The following is a 22,350-nucleotide window of genomic DNA, read 5'->3' as shown; positions in this document are numbered from 1 at the left end:
TGTAATGATTTCAGAATGCGAAGACGTCTAACTGAAGAAACAATTTATGTCGTCAGAATTGGTGCATATCAGTAGTGTAAGTAAAGTAGCTTATTACATAGAAATTTCGTAGAACAAATGCCGTAAAATTTTGTTTACAGATTTTTGATGCTAAAATAAACATGTTTTTAATTTCGTTCAAAATCCCATCAGTATTCCTGGTGCAGAAACTTACCTTATTGGTATTCCAGTAATTTCTCATTATTGCACTGCACTGGAAACTGATATTTAGTACATGTTCAGGTGTCGCATAGCTACGAAAGACGTAAGAAATGGACAAATTCAGTGTATCAGTGTGAAAATCGAGTGTAACATCGTAGTCCAGGACATCAAAATCTTGTAAAAAATTATTTATGTAATGGCAGAATCTGCTGTGTTGTATTTACGTAGCGCAATACAAGTGATCCAACTCTGTGTTTGGCTTGGCAAAATAATTTTGAGATAAACGTAAATGTGATTAGTTTTGGAAATCTGTGTTTCCAAATAAACCTGTCTGACGGTTTGGCGCTTGTGGTATTCAGCTCTGGTTTTTTATTGTCTACTTATTTGCTGTTGATGATTTTGCTAATAATTTCACAGAATCTCTACACTTCTGTTAACTCAGATTGACCTCGCAAGTAAAACGAAATTGTCAAGGGTTTCATGGCCACTTGTTGAATAACTGCCCATTGACTTCTGTTTCCGTTTCTTCGGCCGACGTTCATCTAATGATTTTACTGACGTTTCGCCAGCAGGAGTGGCTAGCATTGTCAAAGCTTCACAATCCATTGCCGGTGGTGTACTAGAGCCGAGCTCGCGGCCACAGACAATATGTACCTGGCTTGCCGACGTCAGAGGGCTTCTCCACGGTCGTTTCCGGTGCTGCCTGCGACGGTCGTTCGCTGCAGTATGGGAAGACAGGATCCGTTTACCTGAAGGCTTTTCTCTTTCTTGGTGAAACTATTCGCGTGTTTTTGTATTCTACAGCTTCTCTGAACAAGCCAGAATTTCCGTGTCGGTGAATTTTATTGTCTGTCTCATTCAGTGCGTGCTCTGCCACGACTGATTTCTCCACCTGCCCCATCCTGCAATGTCGCTTATGTTCTTTGATCCTGGTGTTGACTGATCGTCCAGTCATTCTGACAAACTTTTCCGCATGTGCGTGGTATTCGGTATGTTCCCTACATTGCAGGTGGATCCCTTTTCTCCTTTGCCGATCTGAGACACTTTTTGATCCTCCTTCTCGGACTGAAAATCGTCTTTACGCCATGTTTGCGCAATATACGGCCTATTCTGTCCGTCACTCCGGGGATGTATGGCAGAAAGCCCGCACCCGACATTTCTTTTTCTGATTCATTACTTCGCCGTTTGTTTCGCTCTGTTACACTTCTAATATAATTTGTGGAGTACCCATTGCTGCTCAGAACACTTTCCAGGTGTTGCATTTCGCGTCTGAGGTGCTGCGGCTCTGGTATTCGTCCTGATCGCTTTAAGGGCGTATTAATCATGCCCCTTTTCTGGCTCGGGTCCGTGTGTGTCGGTTTTTGATACACCTTGTGTCCCAGGTTTTCGCCATCCTTTGAGACCAGCACATCTAGAAATGGCAGTTTCTTCTCCTTTTCTACTTCTATGGCAAATGTTATGTTCGTATGGAGGATGTTCAAGTGTCTTGGGACAAGTGTCTATGACAATGCCAGCCACTCGTGCTGGCAAAACCGCAGTAAAATAATTAGTTGAACGTCTACCGAAGAATCCGAAACAGAAATCAATAGGCAGCTTGTCAACAAGTTGCCACGAAAGCCTTAACAATTTTGTATTACGCCTCAACGGTGAGGAGATTTGCAGATTGTACCGACGCATGGTCCAACGACGGAAGAAGAAAGCGCGATTTATGTGCTCTCTAGCTTTTCTGTCACGGTGCCGTGATGAAGATGCTACATCGTACTTCTTGAAATGTAAGAGCCGATTCACCACCGCCCTAGCACATAGTATCTGCGACAGAATGGAACGAGCTTTGAATGAATTCATACAACACGGAGAAACTTAGCAAGAACGGATCAGGAACTTTTGGACATTTTCTATCAACTAAGTAGCGGAATGCATCGAGACAACTGGGACAAGATCGACAGCATCACTCACAGAAGCATGCAGAACGAACTCGAGCGCTGCACCGAGTGACAGAAGAAAAAGTTTGAAAGATGCTGGAAGCAGACGGACAAGGTGATTCCCACAAAGTGGTCAATCTCACTGACCGACAATTGACCGAAGAGGAAGTGTCTGTTCTTAAAAAGGAGGGAATCTCCCTATCATCCCGAGAACTATATCTATAAACGACATCATTGCCAACAATGAAGCGGCCATTCGGACCCATCCTTGTGAAAGGGCAGGGGAAATTCTGAAACAGCCAGGATACTGCGCCGAGAAAATCTACCAGTTTGCAACCTGAAGAAGGAAGAGGTGCAAGCCATTATGAATGTCAACGCCGACAACAGTATATTGGTACTGCCTGCCGATAAGGGGAATGCGACTGTCGTAATAAAAACCGAAGATTATGAGCAAAAGATCCGAGACCTATTAGATATGACGAGGTACCGAAAACAAAGCGCAGATCCGACCCAGCGTATCACACGGAATACGAATCGATTAATGAAGGCGTCTTCTCTTACGGCGGACATACAGAGAAACCTGCGGAACACAGAAGCCACACCACCTCGGCTGTATGGGTTACGTAAGATCCGTAAGAACAACGTTCCACTGAAACCGATTGTTAGCGCTCCTGGCTCAGCAACGTATAAACCGGAAAAACACTTGGCCTCTCTGCTTCAGCCACACGTGGGGAAGACCGACTCATAAGGACTCAGGACATTTCATTGAGAAGCTGAAGAAACTGAAAATTGCACCAAACGACATCCTGGTCAGCTTTGATGTTGTTTCTTTGTTTACGAAAGTGATACTCAGTGATGCTCTGGAGCACACCAGTTCCATTTTCCCGCACGACATCACAGAGCTCTTCCATGCATGTCTCACCACGAGCTATTTCACGTGGAATGGCGATTCCTACGAAGAACTGGAAGGCGTCGCCATGGGTAGTCCTCTTAGTCCAGTGGTGGTCAGCTTCTTCATGGAACAATTCGAAGCACAGGCACTGGACTTGGCGACTTTCAAACCTAAGGTGTGGTACAGATACGTCGATGATACTTTCTTTGTGTGGAGCCATGGTGAAGAACAGCTCGGTGAGTTCCTAAGACACTTGCACAGCCTCCGTGCCACATAAAATTTACCATGGAAGCAGAAAGGCACGAAAAACTGCCATTTCTAGATGTGCTGGCCACAAAGCATGGCGAAAACCTGGGACACAGCGTGTATCTAAAACCGACACACACGGACCAATACCTGCACAAACTATCAAACCACCATACGAGCCAAAAAATGAGGCGTGATTAATAAGCTCTTAAAGCGAGCACGACGAAATGCAACACCTGGAAAGTGTTCTGAGGAGCAATGCGTACTCCACAAATTATATTAGAAGTGTAACAGAGCGAAACACTCGGCGAAGTAAGGAATCAGAAAAAGAAATGTCGGGTATGGCCTTTCTGCCATACATTCCCAGAGTGAGGGACAGAATCGGCCGTATATTGCGCAAACATGGCGTAGAGACGATTTTCAATCCGAGTAGGAAGATCAAAGAGTTTCTTAGATCGGCAAAGGAGAAAAGGGACAGACCTGCAATGTCGGGAATATACCGAATACCACGCACTTGCGGAAAAGTTGAAACGTCCCATTTGAAAAATTATACAAGACTGTGCTTAAACAGACACACAATTATTATTTTTAGCGCAACGCAATCTGACTTCCAAAAATCCCTACGAAAGAATGGCCCTCACTAACATTAACCTATATGTATCACAAATCGCTTACCTCACAAAAATCTTGGTTACTCCAACTACTGCAATACAGCGAGCGCCACTACTGCCAGCTAAATAAAAGATTCAAACTACGGAAGGCACTAACTACTGATAGGCACAGTTAGCAAATTAAAGATTTTAATAGGGAACAAACAATGTATTTACCTTTATAGTCATTATATATATATCAGTTCATGACACCAATTCTTACAAATTTCAAAACTCCGCCATCTCTCTCCCCACGTCCACCACTGCTGGCGGCTCACCTCCAACTGCGCAACGCTACGCACTGTTAGCATCCAGCTGCCGCTGCCCAAAACTAAAATGGCGAGTATTACAACAATGCCAACCAACCTCTGACTGCACACAGCACAGCCAGTGATTTTTTATACAGAGCTCTATGTGGCGTTACCAATAAAAAAATCTAAACAGCCTACTTACATAGCCCCCATGCTCCCCACAAAAAATTTTACAAATTGTTTTGGGCAGTGGCCAATACAGATTTGAAAAAAATTTCATAATTACTGTAAGAAATATATCAAATGCACACACTTATTAATACAATGTTGGTAAAAAGCTAATATGTTCTCACAGTCCCATAAAGACAGTCATGATCATTCATCACAGTAAAATTACACTGTTTCTTTTTTTTTTTTTTTTTCAAAGTCTGAGTAGTAAAAGAGAATGCACACAGAAGTAGTGGATTTCCATGCAGTCTCGAAGAAGTAGTGTTGTCCTTCCAGCGGTAAGACAGTGCTGACTCTTCACATGCAGACAGGTAATGGGTCACAACAGAGCAAACCCACAGCAGAGTCAGTCGACGTTTAGAAGAATATTGGAATATTGGTAGATAGGTCAACACAGAGTAAATCCATTGTATTCCTGGTAGAGATTACGGTATTGGTGAGCCACCAGAAGTGCAGACCCACTGCAGTCCTTGTAGAAATAATGGTATTGGTGAGTCATCAAAGGTGTAGACCCACTGTAGTCCTTGCAGAGATGGCCAGCAGCCATCTGTTTGACTGTGCAGGCGCACAAACACCATTGAAGAATCTTGCGGATAATATAGCAAGTCCATAACCACCACTTGTGCACTCACAGAAATTGTTTTTGAAATGTCCTTGGAACCAGCAATGTTGTTATCCAGTCCCTTACTGAATTATTAACACACGTGAAAACACTATCAGTCCCTACTTCTCACATATTGTCCATATACTATGACCAACAGAAACGTGTGCAGTGAAATGTAATTTACAAGTTACTTAATTTGATGAACTGGTGTCAATTACAATTTTATAACATAAGAATACAATAACAAAGGTACAAAATATATCATTAAAGAACATAATAGTACAGATAACGTTTGCAGTAGTACAGGCTTTACAAAAGAATCGAGATAGCAAATACGTCAGTGTTACATAAATTAGGACATAAGTACATACATAAAAGATCAGAATAACTTTTGAAACATCAACTTCACACATGAGCATTAGAACAAAACAGAATAAATAATGTGTAAACATCTCTACAAACTAAATAACATGTTATTAATGCAAGTTATATTTGAGGATAACAGTATTCCTCATCATAGTGCATGTGGCTTATTATTAGAAAAATTCTGCAAACAAAAGTCTTATCAGATAAACATATAAAGACCAATAGAACATAAATACACAAGGGTACACAAACACATAGTGGGATAACAGAAGGAAAGGGCGGGGTTTGTTTTCAGTGTAACATTTGGTACTGCAGTCCAACCGAAAACTTCATTCTGTAGATCTTTCGTCATATCTCAACATTTGTTTCCACCAAAAATATCCTATCCAAGCATGCTTTCTGTATTTTGTTCACATCCTCTTTCAAGAATCGTTTTTATCCACTCTACACAACTTTTTATTTGTTGGCCAAATCATTTCTTATAGCTTCTCAATGCATTTCTTCCAATTCATCACAACTCGTTCTCTTTTATAACCTACCCCATCTTAAGCTAACTTAAAGCTACTGAGCTCAGATGCTAAACTAAGGGACGATGTAATGCAGCAGCACAAAAGCATTAACACAAACAGCAATGACAAAAAAATGGCAATGGGCAGAGCAAGCTACAGTAAATCTAAATTACCAAGCAATGTAAAATTACAACTGATATGAACCAATGTGCAGCAACAAGAAAAATAAATCAGTAGTAAAACTAGCTTAACAGAGTAAAACAAAGTGAAATTTAGTAGCCCTATGTCTGGCAAACAGCAGCAGCAAATACAATAACTTATATCGAAACATGACAAAGCTCAAGCAGAAAAAATATTACACTAAAGACAACAATGCAGATAAGAGAAATGTACTGTATATTCACATCTTTATGTCTATATGATTAAAGTGGTGCACCACAAAAACTTATTGTAAAAAAAATTTTACCATGTACTTGAAAAGAAAATTCTGTATGCAATTGCTGCCAAGGGAAATGCCTTTTTGAGCTCCTTCGTTTTCTTTTAAGTACATCATAAAGTTATTATTTACTGGATCTGTAGGCATAAAGTATTTATATTAGTACATCCATTAAATTTTATAGTAACCAATGCTGCAGTGCAGCTAAAATCTTGGTTACTCGAACTACTGCAATATAGCGAGCGCCACTACTGCCAGCTAAATAAAAGATTCAAACTACGAAAGGCACTAACTACTGATAGGCACAGTTAGCAAATGAAAGATTTTAATAGAGAATAAACAACGTGTTTACTTTTACAGTCATAATATATATATCAGTTCATGACACCAATTCTTACAAATTTCAAAACTCCGCCATCTCTCTCCCCACGTCCACCACTGCTGGCGGCTCACCTCCAACTGCGCAACGCTACACGCTGTTAGCATCCAGCTGCCGCTGCCCAACACTACAATGGCGAGTATTACAACAATGCCCACAAGCCAGTGACTGCACACAGCACAGCCAGTGATTTTTGATACAGAGCGCTATTTGGCGTTACCAATAAAAAAACCTAAACAGCCTACTTACAAAGTTTATGTCGGAATCAATCAACACCAGAATCATTGAACATAAGCGACATTGCAGGTTGGGCAGGTGGAGAAATCAGTCGTGGCGGAGCACGCACTGAATGAGACAGACCACTTAATAAAATTCACCGACACGGAAATTCTGGCTTGTTCAGAGAAGCTGTAGAATACAAAAGCACGAGAACAGTTTCATCAAGAAAGAGGAAAGCCTTAAGGTAAACGCATCCTGACTTCCCATACTGCAGCGAACATCCGTCACAGGGAGCAAGAGGAGAACCGCGTCGGAAATGACCGCGGAGAAGCCCTCGGACGTTGGCGCCCCAGGTACCTGTAGTCTTCAGCTGCGAGCTCGGCTCTAGTTCACCACCGGCAGTGGAGGGTGAAGCTTTGACAATGCCAGACACTCGTGCTGGCGAAACGTCAGTAAAATCATTAGATGAACGTCGTCCGAAGAACCCGAAACAGAAGCCAATAGGCAGTTTGTAAAACGAAGTAGCTTTCACGTGAGTGAGCATAATATATGTGGAGCAGAGTTTTGTTTCGTTCTGCGTATCGCTACATCGCTTTCTAGTAAGCTGTGACGTGCCACTGTGTGGACCGACGGTATTGTTGACCCCGCCGCTGCTGGTTTCAAGGACGGCATCGCATTTACCTGTTGCAGATATACTCCGTGTGCACGTGGCCTCTATGCTTTCAATAGGCTTTACCGATTGACTTTGATCGTGAATATTTTGTAACGCTGGAGGTGATCAGAGCTGCTTTCAGATTATATAGGATGAATGTGGGGGGTCGGTATATAGGAATCTATAACATTTTGCTCTATATTGAATGAACGGTGAAGTTAATATAAAATATTTTCTTCCTCTTGCGTAGTCTGTTGCGAAAATCACTTGGAACTGTTTTTGGCATTGTCCTGACGTACTGTCTCATTAGATAGAACTGACTGATCGTAGAGAATAAAATCCTGCTCACACAAAATGACATCTGCATATATACTGGGCTTCTGAATACGCTACCTATGACGTTGCTTTCTTGGGTTAGGATTTTCTGTACTGGTGCTGAAAGTATTACTCTGAGCGGTTTCACAAATTTTAGCTGAAATATCAGAAATGTTGCTTGACAGTGTAAGGTCAAATGTAGCAGAAGATAATTTTTTATGAAAGATGCTGTCAATTGTAGTTCTTTAATCTAATCAGAGTGAATGTGCTGTTCGTTAGAATTACAAGTTTGGTGTTGAAATAAATTCGAACTGTTGTGACCATCATCCTTATGGGCTGTGACATCAGATAGGGCTGGCTTATCGTCGATACTAACACACTGTTTGCTCAAAATAACATCTGCATCCGTGCTGAAATTCTGAATGTGACTTCCACGAAGTTTCTGTGTTTTATTTTCTGTAGTTTTGGACATTGTCTTCTTGTAGCTGTTAATTTTGGGTTCTGACTGTACGTCAGTCTGGTTAGAGAGTGATAAACAGATTGGTGATAGATTGCGTGGTTTCACAGGATTCCGTAGCAATAGTGGATTGAACGGAAGTGATGTTAAAAAAATTTTGCTTCTCAGAATGGGCTGCTAAATATGTAAGTGGGCTGTGAGTGGCTTCCGTAGGTTGCTTTTGCGCGGTATTACTTGCACAATCCAAAGATTCATTTTAAGGCAAATCGTATTGTTCTTCTAAAAAATTCGTAATATTTCTGTTATGCGTCACGGAAGGAAACAAATTTTAATCTTTGTTGAGACAGAATGTGGCGTATGATGTGTGATTATTCTCATAACTCATCCGAGGAAATAAAAGTTATTTGATGAGATATGATTTTGCTTAATAAATCTGATTTTCAAATCGATCAGTAGGAAATAGCATTTAGCAGCAAAAAGGTTGACTTGAGGAGAAGTGTTTGCACACGATGAAGCGGAAAGCTGTGGTGTGAACGGAACGTTTTCATGACAAAACGCGGCGTTGTGTGTACCACTTTTGGGTTGACAGAAAACTTCTTTACTTTTACTATTAACGTTTTCAGACTGCGTGGGTGGCTCAACAGAGCGGTCATGTGCGTCACTTCCGACGCTATTGTCGTCTGTATCAATGAAATGGAATGAAATTTCTGACTTGGGAAACTTAGCTTTGTTATCAGATTTAATAGCCACAATGGGTTCATTAATGTATTCCGAGATTACCAAACTTCTGTCGCTAACTGTAGCGTTGCGGGAAAAACTGGCAATTTCATGCCTCTTAATAGACGTCATGGTCAATTTATCAGTTAAATTTTGATAGGTTTCGCTACATTGATATCTTAAAGCATTAATGTCATCTCTCAAAGGTTTGGTACTGTCTGCGCATTGCCTGGCTATTGCTTCAATTTTACCGCAAAGACGTTTTTAACTGGCCTTAATATCTGTATCTGCCTGTTTGAAACGGTTATCAGTCGTTTCTGTGTACGATTTAAGCTCATCACGTATGGTGGAAAATTGTTCATAATTTTTATTAAATTGTTCACTAAACTGAGTGGTGGTGTATTTTGTATTTCTCGTATATACTGTCGTAACTGATTCGTAGTGTCAACTTGTATTTCTCGTATGTTGGAAAATAATTCATCATTTTTATTAAATAGTTCATTGAACATGTGCATGAGGTTTTGATGCATCACTTCAATATTACTGTGAATTGGTGCGTCAGGTGTCACCTGTGTTGTGCTTTGTGCTGTGGAGACATCACCAGCAACTATGGACATCTCATCTGTTACATTATCCGCACAATGACCGCTAATAAAATCCGACGGATATTCAAGAAAAGACAGAGCACTTTGCACTATTCTTTCCTGTGATATACTATTGGCAATCTTTTTAATTGTGTGAAAAGTAGGTAAATCATTGACCTCATTTGTTAAAGAATCAAGTTTTGAGTTGTGCACGTCAGCCACGCGCAGATCAGCGGCGTCCGCAATACCGGATTCTACCGTCTGATTACTAGTCAAATTAGTGGGCGAAATTAAGGTGTCACGAATTTGTTCGTTATTTTTGGAAACGGAACTCACGTTTTCCGTGCTGCTTTCCATCGCAGAGTGGTCACTATCATTCTTAACGTTGTTGACAATAATCGGAAAGTCATCCATTTCGGTATCTTTATTTGTAAGCTTGCGCGCTGGAACCTTAACGGGTTTGCGTGGCATCTTGAATCACATACAGGTTAAAAATCCAAAAAAACAAAATTTGAACACTCAACTCAATAAAAAAAACAACAAAGTGGAGCATAAGAATGCCGACGAACTAAGGAAAAATTTTACACAAATTAGAAAACTGCGTTGGATCAAAAATCTAACTACTATTATCGTTACAGAATGGTTGAGAGAACATAATATGTTATATCTGAGTACTTTAAGTATCAAAGATTTTACAAATCGAACCACTGGCAGAGCTGTCGCCAAGCGTACCCTTCTTCAAAAAATATCTAAGTTTAACGTTCTTTAAATAATTGTTATCAGTGTCACGTTCTTTATAATAAATTATTCGTGTTTCTTAGTGGATATACAATGCATTATATTCCTCTTACAGAAATTGACTGTGTAATGTGTTGTTGAGCAAATAGTGTGCTTAAGTAGTTTTCTGTAATTTAAAGAAAAATTTAACAACTTAATCTGGAAAACCAGTATGTCACGCCTGTAATGAAATCAATCCCTCTGAAATGTACTCAGTGTAGTGAGCGCCGAGTTCTATGGCTCTGTGTAATAAACTGATAAAGTTCCCTAGGCAAATAAACAATGAAATACATTTCTCTTAGCTCCTGAGTTGCAAAGGGTGTAATCTTTGTATTCTGTCCTCTCTGTAGGACGCATACGCAATATTCAGTCTTGCTCAGCGAAGTGCAATGCCGGCCGAAAAATAGCTACATACAAACATTAATACTTTTCTGATTCCGACAAATTAAATTTTTTCCGATTCTGATTGAAAAATCATTTCTTTTAAAAAATATTCATTCGATTTAAATAAACATGGTCTGTAAGACGATGAGGTACTGTTAAGAGGACATGCTAAGACCGTATGGTTATCTTAGATACTTGTATTCAAAATAAAGTTTCTCCTTCACAAAATCTGACATAAAATAGTTTACGTTAACTTCAAAATCAATCAATTCTCAACTGTTCTACAATTCTCACTTACTGTCGTAGTAAGAAACATTTGTTTAGTTGCGTGACAAGAGGTCTTACGTCGTCTGACAAAATGGATTCCAAAATTAACCTGTCTGTATAAGGATTACAATCTACAAAGAATATTACAAATGGGGTATACCTAATCAACCTATACATAAAATCTGATGGAAGATACTGGGTTCCTCGATTTAAGGGGCGGTACTGTTAGATTCGCTAAATCCACTTTGCGTTGCAGCATACTTAAAATTAAATATACAAAGTTTCATAACCTTACTAAACTGTATTATGCTGCGACCATAGGGCATCAGCTAAATTAATTCACACAGCTAGCCACTAGCTTAAGGTCTTACATCCTACTGTAACAAAGTTCAACAGCAACTGCTACTGCGCTAAGATCGATTCGGGCACTCAGGCAACATCTTTGTTTCAGTGGTTCTGTCTTACATGTGATAACTATTTCATGTCATCTTCCTTGAAATACACTTCTGGCCATTAAAATTGCTACACTGAAAAGAAATGCAGATGGTAAAGTGATATTCATTGGACAAATATGTTCTAGAACTGACATGTGATTACATTTTCACGCAAGTTGGGTGCATAGATCCTGCGAAATCAGTACCCAGAACAACCACCTCTGGCCGTAATAATGCCCTTGATACGCCTGGGCATTGAGTCAGACAGGGCTTGGATGTCGTGTACAGCTACAGCTGCCCATGCAGCTTCAACACGATAGCACAGTTCATCAAGAGTAGTGATTGGCGTAGTGTGACGAGCCAGTTGCTCGGCCACCATTGACCAGACGTTTAGAGTTGGTGAGAGATCTGGAGAATGTGCTGCCCAGGGCAGCAGTCGAACATTTTCTGTATCCAGAAAGGCTCGTACAGGACCTGCAACATGCGATCGTGCATTTCCCTGCTGAAATGTTTCGCAGGGATCGGAGGAAGGGTAGGGACACGAGTCGTAACACATCTGAAATGTAACGTCCACTGTTCAAAGGGCCGTCAATGCGAACAAGAGGTGACCGAGACGTGTAACCAATGGCACCCCATCCCATCACGCCGGGTGATACGCCAGTATGGCGATGAAGAGTACACGTTTCCAATGTGCGTTCACCGCGATGTCGCCAAACACGGATGCGACCATCATGATGCCGTAACCAGAACCTGGATTCATCCGAAAAAATGACGTTTTGCCATTCGTGCACCCAGGTTCGTCTTGTTTACACCATCGCAGGCGCTCCTGTTTGTGATAGGGTAACCGCAGCCATGGGCTCGGAGCTTATAGTCCATGCTGCTGCAAACGTCGTCTTTCAAACTTTCCCATGTATTGCTAACAGTCATTGGATCTCGACCAACACCAGCAGAAACGTCGCGATACGATAAACAGCAATCGCGATAGGCTACAATCCGTCCTTTATCAGAGTCGGAATCGTGATGGTACACGTTTCTCCTCCTCTCACGAGGCATCACAACAACTTTTCTCCAGGCAACGCCGATCAGCTGCTGTTTGTGTGTGAGAAATCGGTTGGAAACTTTCCCCATGTCAGCACGTTGTAGGTGCCACCACCGGCGCCATCCTTGTGTGAATGCTCAGAAAAGCGAATCATTAGCATATCACAGTATCTTCTTCCTCTCGGTTAAATTGCGCGTCTGTAGCCCGTCTTTTTCGTGGTGTAGCAATTTTAATATGCAGTAGTGTATGTTAGAAAAGTGGATCCCTCACAATACGTCTCCTCAGTGTAGCACTCCGCGAAGAATTGGCTGCCAATTTAGATGGAACCCTTGAGCATCGGACTGAACGCATGCCTGCGAGAGTGGAAGCAGTCATCGATGCTATATTGAATTCGAAGCATTACCGATGGATGATGCCACGAACTTTTAAGTCATTTTCAGTCAGGTGTCTGGATACTTTTGATCACATTGTGAATAATTTACTTCCTCTTTCAGCCAAAATATTTGCTGCTCTCAATGAAATTAAAAGTAAAATATTATAGTTAAACAAATTTCCTGGAAAAACGTATTTTCTTAACTCTTAATTATGGATCATATTGTTTATATTCTAATAACTAATTGAATCGCAGGCACAGAGAAACCACAAAATTTGAAATTTAACTTATACATATTGCTGGGGTGCTCTGTCTTTATACATGTTTTTTGTGAAAGCGAAGATCCCATGATTTTAAGATCTTTATTCCAATTATTAGTTTCAACATAATTGTAAATCCATTTTCAGATTGGCGTTACACTGTACGAAAAGTAAATAGGTAATCGGTAACTGCACAAGATACAACAATTTTTAGATGACTCAAATTATACAAGTCTTTCTTGTTTCCCTTTTTTGTAATTTCATCTCCCTCCCCCTGGGCTGGCATCGTACACTAGTACTGCTCTTCAGCTGAGCACAAAACATACAAATGTAAAACAGAGTGTTTTTAAAAACAACAGTGCGACAAAATATGAATGACCTACACAAAAAAATGGAGAATGTAATTGGGAGACATTGTCACAAGTTATAACCACGGAGATCATAAATAGAAACCACACTGGACGGAGATGTTGAAGAAATACTGGCGGTACTTATAACACTATGAAAATGTAGGTCACAGCATTAAAACCCACACAGCATGAAAACATCTTACAACACTGTACTTGTAGCACAGAACACAAACGGATATCACATAGCACTTCACAAGTTAAAATTTTAAGGACCTGCCAATGAAGGGGAGGCCAGAGGGAGGAAGAAGTGGAGAGAGATGAGTGAGGCACGTTAGAGGAGGGGGAAGTGGGATGGTGCTGCAGGGAAGGAGGATCTGAAAGTGTATCAAGGGAGAGGAGACAGGGAGGAGTGGTAAGAAGTGCAAAGACAGGGAAAGGAGGGGGAAGGAACAAGAGAAGGAGGGGAGGGGAGAAGGTGGATGCAGTGAGGGGAAAGGAATGAGAGGGTGCCCTAGGGAGGAAGGGAGAGGAGGGTGGGGCCATATTTGGGAGGAAGGATAAATATGGGGATAAAGCTCATCGTATAGGGTAGGGAGGTGGTGAAAGTTTCTTTGGGATACGACAGAGAGGGTGCAGAGATGCAGGGTAGATGAGACACAGTGCTATAGGCGTGGCATCATACAGGAGTTAAAGAGGAGAGAGGACAACCAGAGGGTGAGGCAATTGAGTTGACAGATGATGTAGAGGATGTGGATATATTCAATGTAAGCAAGGAGATTTGGGAAGGTGATTATGTCATAGAGGATCCTTGTGTGGGATGGATGGCAGATCCAGAGGGCGAGTTGGGACACTTAGCATTCAAGGATCTCGCGGTATTTACAACATTCAAGAGGAGAGGAGATCCAAGCAACACTGGCATAACACAGGAAGGGGTCAATCAAGGATTTGTAGGTATGGACGATGGTTGAAGAATGCAATCCCCAAGTCTGACTAGACAAGAGTTTCAGAAGGTGGAGTTTATTGGAAGCTTTGTGTTGGATGGTAAGGAGATGGGAAGTACTGGATAGGTCGGAGTCAGGGGCGAGTCCAAGATATTTCAAGTTGGGAGTAAGGCGGATAGGATGTGACAGGAATAAAGCTGGAGGGAGAACAGATGGCTGGGTTAAGGAGCTAGTCTTCAGCAGAAAAGGAGGGCTGGAAACCACACTCAATAATGGGAAGGAGGTAGTGTTGATGTAGCTAGTTACAGATCGAGCAGGAGAGAATGGATTCCAAACCCTAGCTGAACAGTGAGGTAAGGCTTATGGGATAGTTGGATGAAGTCTCAGAAGGATTTTTATTGGGCTTAGGGAACAGCAGGATGTCGGAAGTCGGGGTAAAAGCCGTTGGAGAGGATGTACACAGTTGCAAGGGCGGTGAGGATGGACAGAGGACAGTCCTTCAGGTGACAGCAGATGGTGCAGTCGTGACCAGGGGTGGTGTTGGGTATGCCACAGAGGATGAGTCGAACGTTGTGTGCTGTTGGGAGTGTTTAATTCTGTTTGCGATGTATGGTCCAAGCTATGATCCAAGATGTGAGCAAACAATGCAACAGTGGTATTGGTACATTCATGGAAAGTGGGGAAGAGGGAGAAGTCAAAGTGAGGACTGTCTAGGATAGAGAAAACGTGAGAGAGAAAGGATGCAGTATATTTAGTTTTAGTAAGGATATCAGGGAAGAGGTGGTTGTCACGGAGGAGTGGCTAATGCAGGGCAGAGCTGCTGACAGAAAGGTGATGGAAGACAGTCCAGTACTAGGAAGGGCTGAAAGAAAGGGTGGCGTTATGTATGTGTCTGATGCCAGTCCTGGCGTTTCTTCAGTGTCAAAAGGCTACGGATTTGCCTACACAAAAGGAATGACAGAGCTAGTAGGGTTCATAGAAAAAGAGTATGGCCCCTGGATGACGAGGATGGATGGCTTTGGTAGGCAACTGCATCTACATCTACATCTACATCTACATCTAAATGACTACTCTGCAATTCACATTTAAGTGCTTGGCATAGGGTTTATCGAACCACAATCGTACTATCTCTCTACTATTCCACTCCCGAACAGCGCGCGGGAAAAACGAACACCTAAACCTTTCTGCTCGAGCTCTGATTCCTCTTATTTTATTTTGATGATCATTCCTACCTATGTATGTTGGGCTCAACAAAATATTTTCGCATTCGGAAGAGAAAGTTGGTGACTGAAATTTCGTAAAAAGGTCTCGCCGCGACGAAAAACGTCTTTGCTATAATGACTTCCATCCCAACTCGTGTATCATATCTGCCACACTCTCTCCCCTATTACGTGATAATACAAAACGAGCTGCCCTTTTTTGCACCCTTTCGATGTCCTCCGCCAATCCCACCTGGTAAGGATCCCACACCGCGCAGCAATATTCTAACAGAGGACGAACGAGTGTAGTGTAAGCTGTCTCTTTAGTGGACTTGTTGTATCTTCTAAGTGTCCTGCCAATGAAACGCAACCTTTGGCTCGCCTTCCCCACAATATTATCTACGTGGTCCTTCCAACTGAAGTTGTTTGTAATTTTAACACCCAGGTACTTAGTTGAATTGACAACCTTGAGAATTGTACTATTTATCGAGTAATCGAATTCCAACGGATTTCTTTTGGAACTCATGTGGATCATCTCACACTTTTCGTTATTTAGCGTCAACTGCCACCTGCCACACCATACAGCAATCTTTTCTAAATCGCTTTGCAACTGATACTGGTCTTCGTATGACCTTACTAGACGGTAAATTACAGCATCATCTGCGAACAATCTAACAGAACTGCCCAGATTGTGACCCAGGTCATTTATATAGATCAGGGACAGCAGAGGTCCCAGGACGCTTCCCTGGGGAACACCTGATATCACTTCAGTTTTACTCGATGATTTGCCGTCTATTACTACGAACTGTGACCTGACCTTCCTGACAGGAAATCACTAATCCAGTAGCACAACTGAGACGATACCCCATAGGTCCGCAGCTTGATTAGAAGTCGCTTGTTAGGAACGGTATCAAAAGCTTTCCGGAAATCTAGAAATACGGAATCAACTTAAGATACCCTGTTGATAGCGGCCATTACTTCGTACGAATAAAGAGCTAGCTTCGTTGCACAAGAGCGATGTTTTCTGAAGCCATGCTGATTAAGTGTCAATAGATCGTTCCCTTCGAGGTTATTCATAATGTTTGAATATAGTATATGTTCCAAAACCCTACTACAAACCGATGTCAATGATATAGGTCTGTAGTTAAATGGGTTACTCCTACTACTCTTCTTAAACACTGGTGCGACCTGCGCAATTTTCCAATCTGTAGGTACAGATCCATCGGTGAGCGAACTGTTGTATATGAGTGTTAAGCAGGGAGCTATTGTATCAGCGTAATCTGAAAGGAACCTAATCGGTATACAATCTGGACCTGAAGACTTGCCCGTATCAAGCGATTTGAGTTGCTTCGCAACCCCTAAGGTATCTACTTCTAAGAAACTCATGCTAGCAGATGTTCGTGTTTCAAATTCTGGAATATTCCATTTGTCTTCCCTGGTGAAGGAATTTCGGAAAACTGCGTTAAATAACTCCGCTTTAGCGGCATAGTCGTCGGTAACAGTACCATCGGCACCTCGCAGCGAAGGTATTGACTGCGTCTTGCCGCGTGTGTACTTTACATACGACCAGAATTTCTTCGGATTTTCTACCAAATTTCGAGACAATGTTTCGTTGTGGAACCTATTAAAGGCATCTCGCATCGAAGTCCGTGCCAAATTTCGCGCGTCTGTAAATTTTAGCCGATCTTCGGGATTTCGCGTTCTTCTGAACTTCGCATGCTTTTTCCGTTGCCTTTGCAACAGCGTTCGGACCTTTTTTGTGTACCACGGGGGATCCGTTCCAGCTCTTACCAATTTATGAGGTATGAATCTCTCAATTGCTGTTGATACTATATCTTTGAATTTGTGCCACATCTCGTCTACATTTGCATAGTCAGTTCAGAAGGAATGGAAGGCTTCTAGTGACACTTTATCCGCTTTTTTAAATAAAATTATTTTGCGTTTGTTTCTGATGTATTTGGAAGAAACTGTATTGAACCTAGCTAGAACGACCTTGTGATCACTAATCCCTGTATCAGTCATGATGCTCTCTATCAGCTCTGAATTGTTTGTGGCTAAGAGGTCAAGTGTGTTTTCGCAACCATTTACAATTCGCTTGGGTTCGTGGACTAACTGCTCGAAATAATTTTCGGAGAAAGCATTTAGGACAATCTCGGAAGATGTTTTCTGCCTACAACCGGTTTTGAACAAGTATTTTTGCCAACATATCGAGGGTAGGTTGAAGTCACCACCAGGTATAAGTGTATGAGTGGGGTATTGATTTGTTACGAGTCTCCAATTTTCTCTGAACTGTTCCGCAACTGTATCATCGGAGTCTGGGGGTCGGTAGAAGGAGCCAATTATTAACTTAATTCGGCTGTTAAGTATAACCTCCACCCATACCAATTCGCACGGAGTATCTACTTCAACTTCACCACAAGGTAAACCACTACTGACAGACACAAACACTCCATCACCAATTCTGCCTAATTTATCTTTCCTAAACACCGTCTGAGACTTCGTAAAAATTTCTGCAGAACTTATTTCAGGCTTTAGCCAGCTTTCTGTACCTATAACGATATCAACTTCTGTGCTTTCTATTAGCGCTTGAAGCTCAGGGACTTTCCAGCGCCACTACAACAATTCACAACTATAATTCCGACAGTTTCTTGATCCAAGCACGTCCTGTATTTGCCAAGCACCCTTTGACATTGCAGCCCACCCCGTACTTTCCTGAGGCCTTCTAACCTAAAAAACCGCCCAGTCCACGCCACACAGCCTCCGCTGCCCGTGTAGCCGCCAGCTGAGTGTAGTGAACTCCTGACCTATTCAGCGGAACCCGAAACCCCACCACCCTATGGCGCAAGTCAAGGAATCTGCAGCCAACACGGTCGCAAAACCGTCTGAGCCTCTGATTCAGACCCTCCACCCGGCTCTGCACCAAAAGTCCGCAGTCGGTTCTGTCGACGATGCTCCAGATGGTGAGTTCTGCCTTCATCTCGTAAGCAAGACCGGCAGCCTTCACCAAATCAGATAGCCGCTGGAATCCAGAGAGAATTTCCTCAGATCCAAAGCGACTCACGTCATTAGTGTCGACATGTGCCACCACCTGCAGCTGGCTGCACCCTGTGCTCTTCATGGCATCCGGAAGGACCCTTTCCACATCAGGAATGACTCCTCCCGGAATGCACACGGAGTGCACACTGGATTTCTTCCCCTCCTTAGCCGCCGTATCCCTAAGGGGCCTCATTACGCGCCTAACATTGGAGCTACCAACTACCAGTAAGCCCACCCTCTGCGATTGCCCGGACCTTGAAGGCTGAGAATGTTCCTCTGAAACAGGGCAGGCAGCTGCATCTGGCCAGAGACAGTGCCTGCAGTGTAAGACAGGGCCTTTAGGAGGAATGACAAAGCGCGGGTCGTGTCATCAGGGTGCGGGGAGGTTAGGGGTTGAATTCCTTTGGCCCAGAGGTAATTGTGGAAGGCTTTGGTCTGGATATCTGGGTGGGGCGCATTAGGAGGGCAAGGGGTGAAGAAGACGGTGGCAAGGTCTTTTGGGATGTATGTGCTGGGGTTGGGGACAAAATCGCCTTGAACAGACTCAGTAAACTGATCCCACAACCAGAGGTCAGTAGGGTCATGGTCATGTCTGTTAAGGTCTGTAACAAGTGCGTTCAACATGGGACAGAAAACCATAAAGGGTGGGAGTAGCGGGACAAACACTGATGTTGGCATAGGTGATGCTCATGGTGGGAGGAAAGATGCTAAGGGTAAGGTTTTCAGTAGGGTTGTTACGCAGTGGTTGTGCCCAGACAGTGATATGCTTGAGGCGGCCAGTAGCAGCTCCGGCTTGTATTAACAGACAGAGATTGTGGATTCAATGGCACTGAAAAAATATTTTGGTTGAAAGATGGTTTCATTGAGAGTGAAGGCACCTGTTTGATGGTGGGACATGTTGTGGATGCAAATAGGCTTTTTAGCAGGAAGGGAGCAGATGTTTAGGTAAAGGATGCTATACTACTGTCGCAGCATGACAGAGTATGAGGGATGGTACAGAGTGAATGGGGAAAGGGTTAGCCGAGCGTGTCAAGGTGGATGAATATGATGTGTGCTTGGTTGTGGGAGTAGGTGGCCTAAGTGTTACAATGGAAGAACATGCAACAATGGTAATCTGGTGGAGGATGTGTGGATGCACGAAGTTTGGGTCAATTCTAAGTAAGGTGATGAAGTCACTGCAAGTAGGGGATGTGTGGAGAGAATTATTGAGGTGGACTGGATGACCTATAAGACAGATGGAAAAGGTGAGTTTGGATTTAGCTTTACATTTGTAAGAGTAGGTGGGGTGAGATTCATTGCATGTTCTGCTGGAAGGGAGATTATTTAAGGAAGTGTGTGACTTTGCAGGTGAAGGCAGTTGATCACTGAAGACAAGACACTTCTGACAATGGTAGGATTGAGGATGGATCAGGAAGGGAACACTTGTAGATGACCACTCCAATGGTGGAGAAGGTGAACGTACTAAAACTGTCATTAGAAAGGTGTGATCGGGGTCCTTGTAAATGCAATGGACATATTGGACGTCTAGGTCAGGATGGGAATTTAATTCCGCCAATATCTCCACCTCTGTGATCACTGGGCTGATCTTCATGACTGCAGCAGTGAGGACTGTAGGTGAGGGGATTGAGGCTGATGGGTCGAGGAGGGGGCTGTATGGAAGGGGGTGAGGGTCACATGGAGGCCAAAGGTCATGATCCAAGGCATTGTCTGGAGGAGGTCTGTGTGGAAGGAGTGAATAACAGACTTAATGGGGATGGAGTCTTTGCAGGGGATGAGATGGGGAATTGAGGATGTTCTTTCTCATCTCAAGGGTGCTTGCTTTAAGGAAAGTGTACACAGCATATTGTTACTAGGGGGTAAAAGGAGTAGCGTCCATGGGGCAAGAAGTGTGAGGATTGGTCAGCAGTTGTTTGGTGGAGGGTGCATGAGTAGGGTCTCTACAGGTGGGTTTGGTAGGCTTTTTGGGTGAGGATGCTTTGGGAAGGAGATCCAGTGATGAGTTAGGGGTGACAGAGGACTTGTCTTTGCTGCGGAGTAGCGGTTTTAGAAGGTGGTTGTGACAGTTGTGAAGAATCGTCAGATGTGGCCACTGTGACACAGCGAGTGAAGGCCTGAGAATGTGACAAATGAATTGGCGCATATGGCAATGGGGGAGAGGGGGAAAGTCAGCATGGTGCCTGGTGGGGCCAGAAATGGACTGGGAAAGAAAGGGATGACCAGTGGACGAGGAGGAGGAATAGATGGAGCTCAAGGAAACTGGGCTGGACATACGGTGGGGGCTGAACGAAAACACCAGGTTGTTATGGTGGCAAGGTGTAGATAATGGCATACTATGAGTATGTACCCGTGGTCTAGGGGTAGCGTCTTTGATTCATAATCAAAACGTCTTCGGTCCCGGAGCATTGGCGGCCGAAGACTTCCGGCATAAGAAGTCAGCCTCATTCTGCCAACGGCCTTGTTAAAGAGGGCGGAGGAGCGGATAGAGGTTCAGGGCACTCTCTTGTCCTAGGGGTGGGAAATTTGCCACTAAAGGTGGAAGAATCAGCAATGATCAACGACATGAGGTTGCAGAAGGCAATGGAAACCACTGCATTAAAGACACGTAATGTGTATCCACGGGACATGTGGCCTGTAGTTGAAGAAGTGTCATGATAATATGGAGATTGGCAAAAGATTCCGGGGTAGTCCCTCATTCGGATCTCCGGGAGGGGCCTGCCAAGGGGGAGCTTACCATGTGAAAAAGATTGAATAATCAACGAAAGGATAATGTTCTACGAGTCGTGACGTGGAATGCCAGAAGTTTGAACGTGGTAGAGAAACTAGAAAATCAGAAAAGGGAAATGCAAAGGCTCAATCTAGATATAGTATGGGTCAGTGAAGTGAAGTGGAAGGAAGACAAGGATATCTGGTCAGATGAGTATCGGGTAATATCAACAGCAGCAGAAAATGGTATAACAGGTGTAGGATTCGTTATGAATAGGAAGGTAGGGCAGAGGGTGTGTTACTGTGAACAGTTCAGTGACCGGGTTGTTCTAATCAGAATCGACAGCAGACCAACACCGACAACGATAGTTCAGGTATACATGCCGACGTCGCAAGCAGAAGATGAACAGATAGAGAAAGTGTATGAGGATATTGAAAGGGTAATGCAGTTTGTAAAGGGGGACGAAAATCTAATAGTCATGGGCGACTGGAATGCAGTTGTAGAGGAAGCAGTAGAAGAAAAGGTTACAGGGGAATATGGGCTTAGGACAAGGAATGAAAGAGGATAAAGACTAATTGAGTTCTGTAACAAGTTTCTGCTAGTAATAGCGAAAACCCTGTTCAAGAATCACTAGAGGAGGAGGTATACTTGGAAAAGGCCGGGCGATACGGGAAGATTTCAATTAGATTACATCATGGTCAGACAGAGATTCCAAAATCAGATATCCGATTGTAATGCGTACCCAGGAGCAGATATAGACTCAGATCACAATATAGTAGTGATGAAGAGTAGACTGAAGTTAAAGACATTGGTCAGAAAGAATCAATACGCATAGAATTGGGATACGGATGTTCTAAAGAATGACGAGATACGTTTGAAGTTCTCTAACTCTGTAGATACAGCAATAAGGAATAGCGCAGTAGGCAGTTCAGTTGAAGAGGAATGGACATCTCTAAAA

Source organism: Schistocerca gregaria, chromosome 1, assembly GCF_023897955.1.
Source record: "Schistocerca gregaria isolate iqSchGreg1 chromosome 1, iqSchGreg1.2, whole genome shotgun sequence".
NCBI lineage: Eukaryota > Metazoa > Arthropoda > Insecta > Orthoptera > Acrididae > Schistocerca > Schistocerca gregaria.
Note: the sequence above shows the minus strand (reverse complement) of the source record.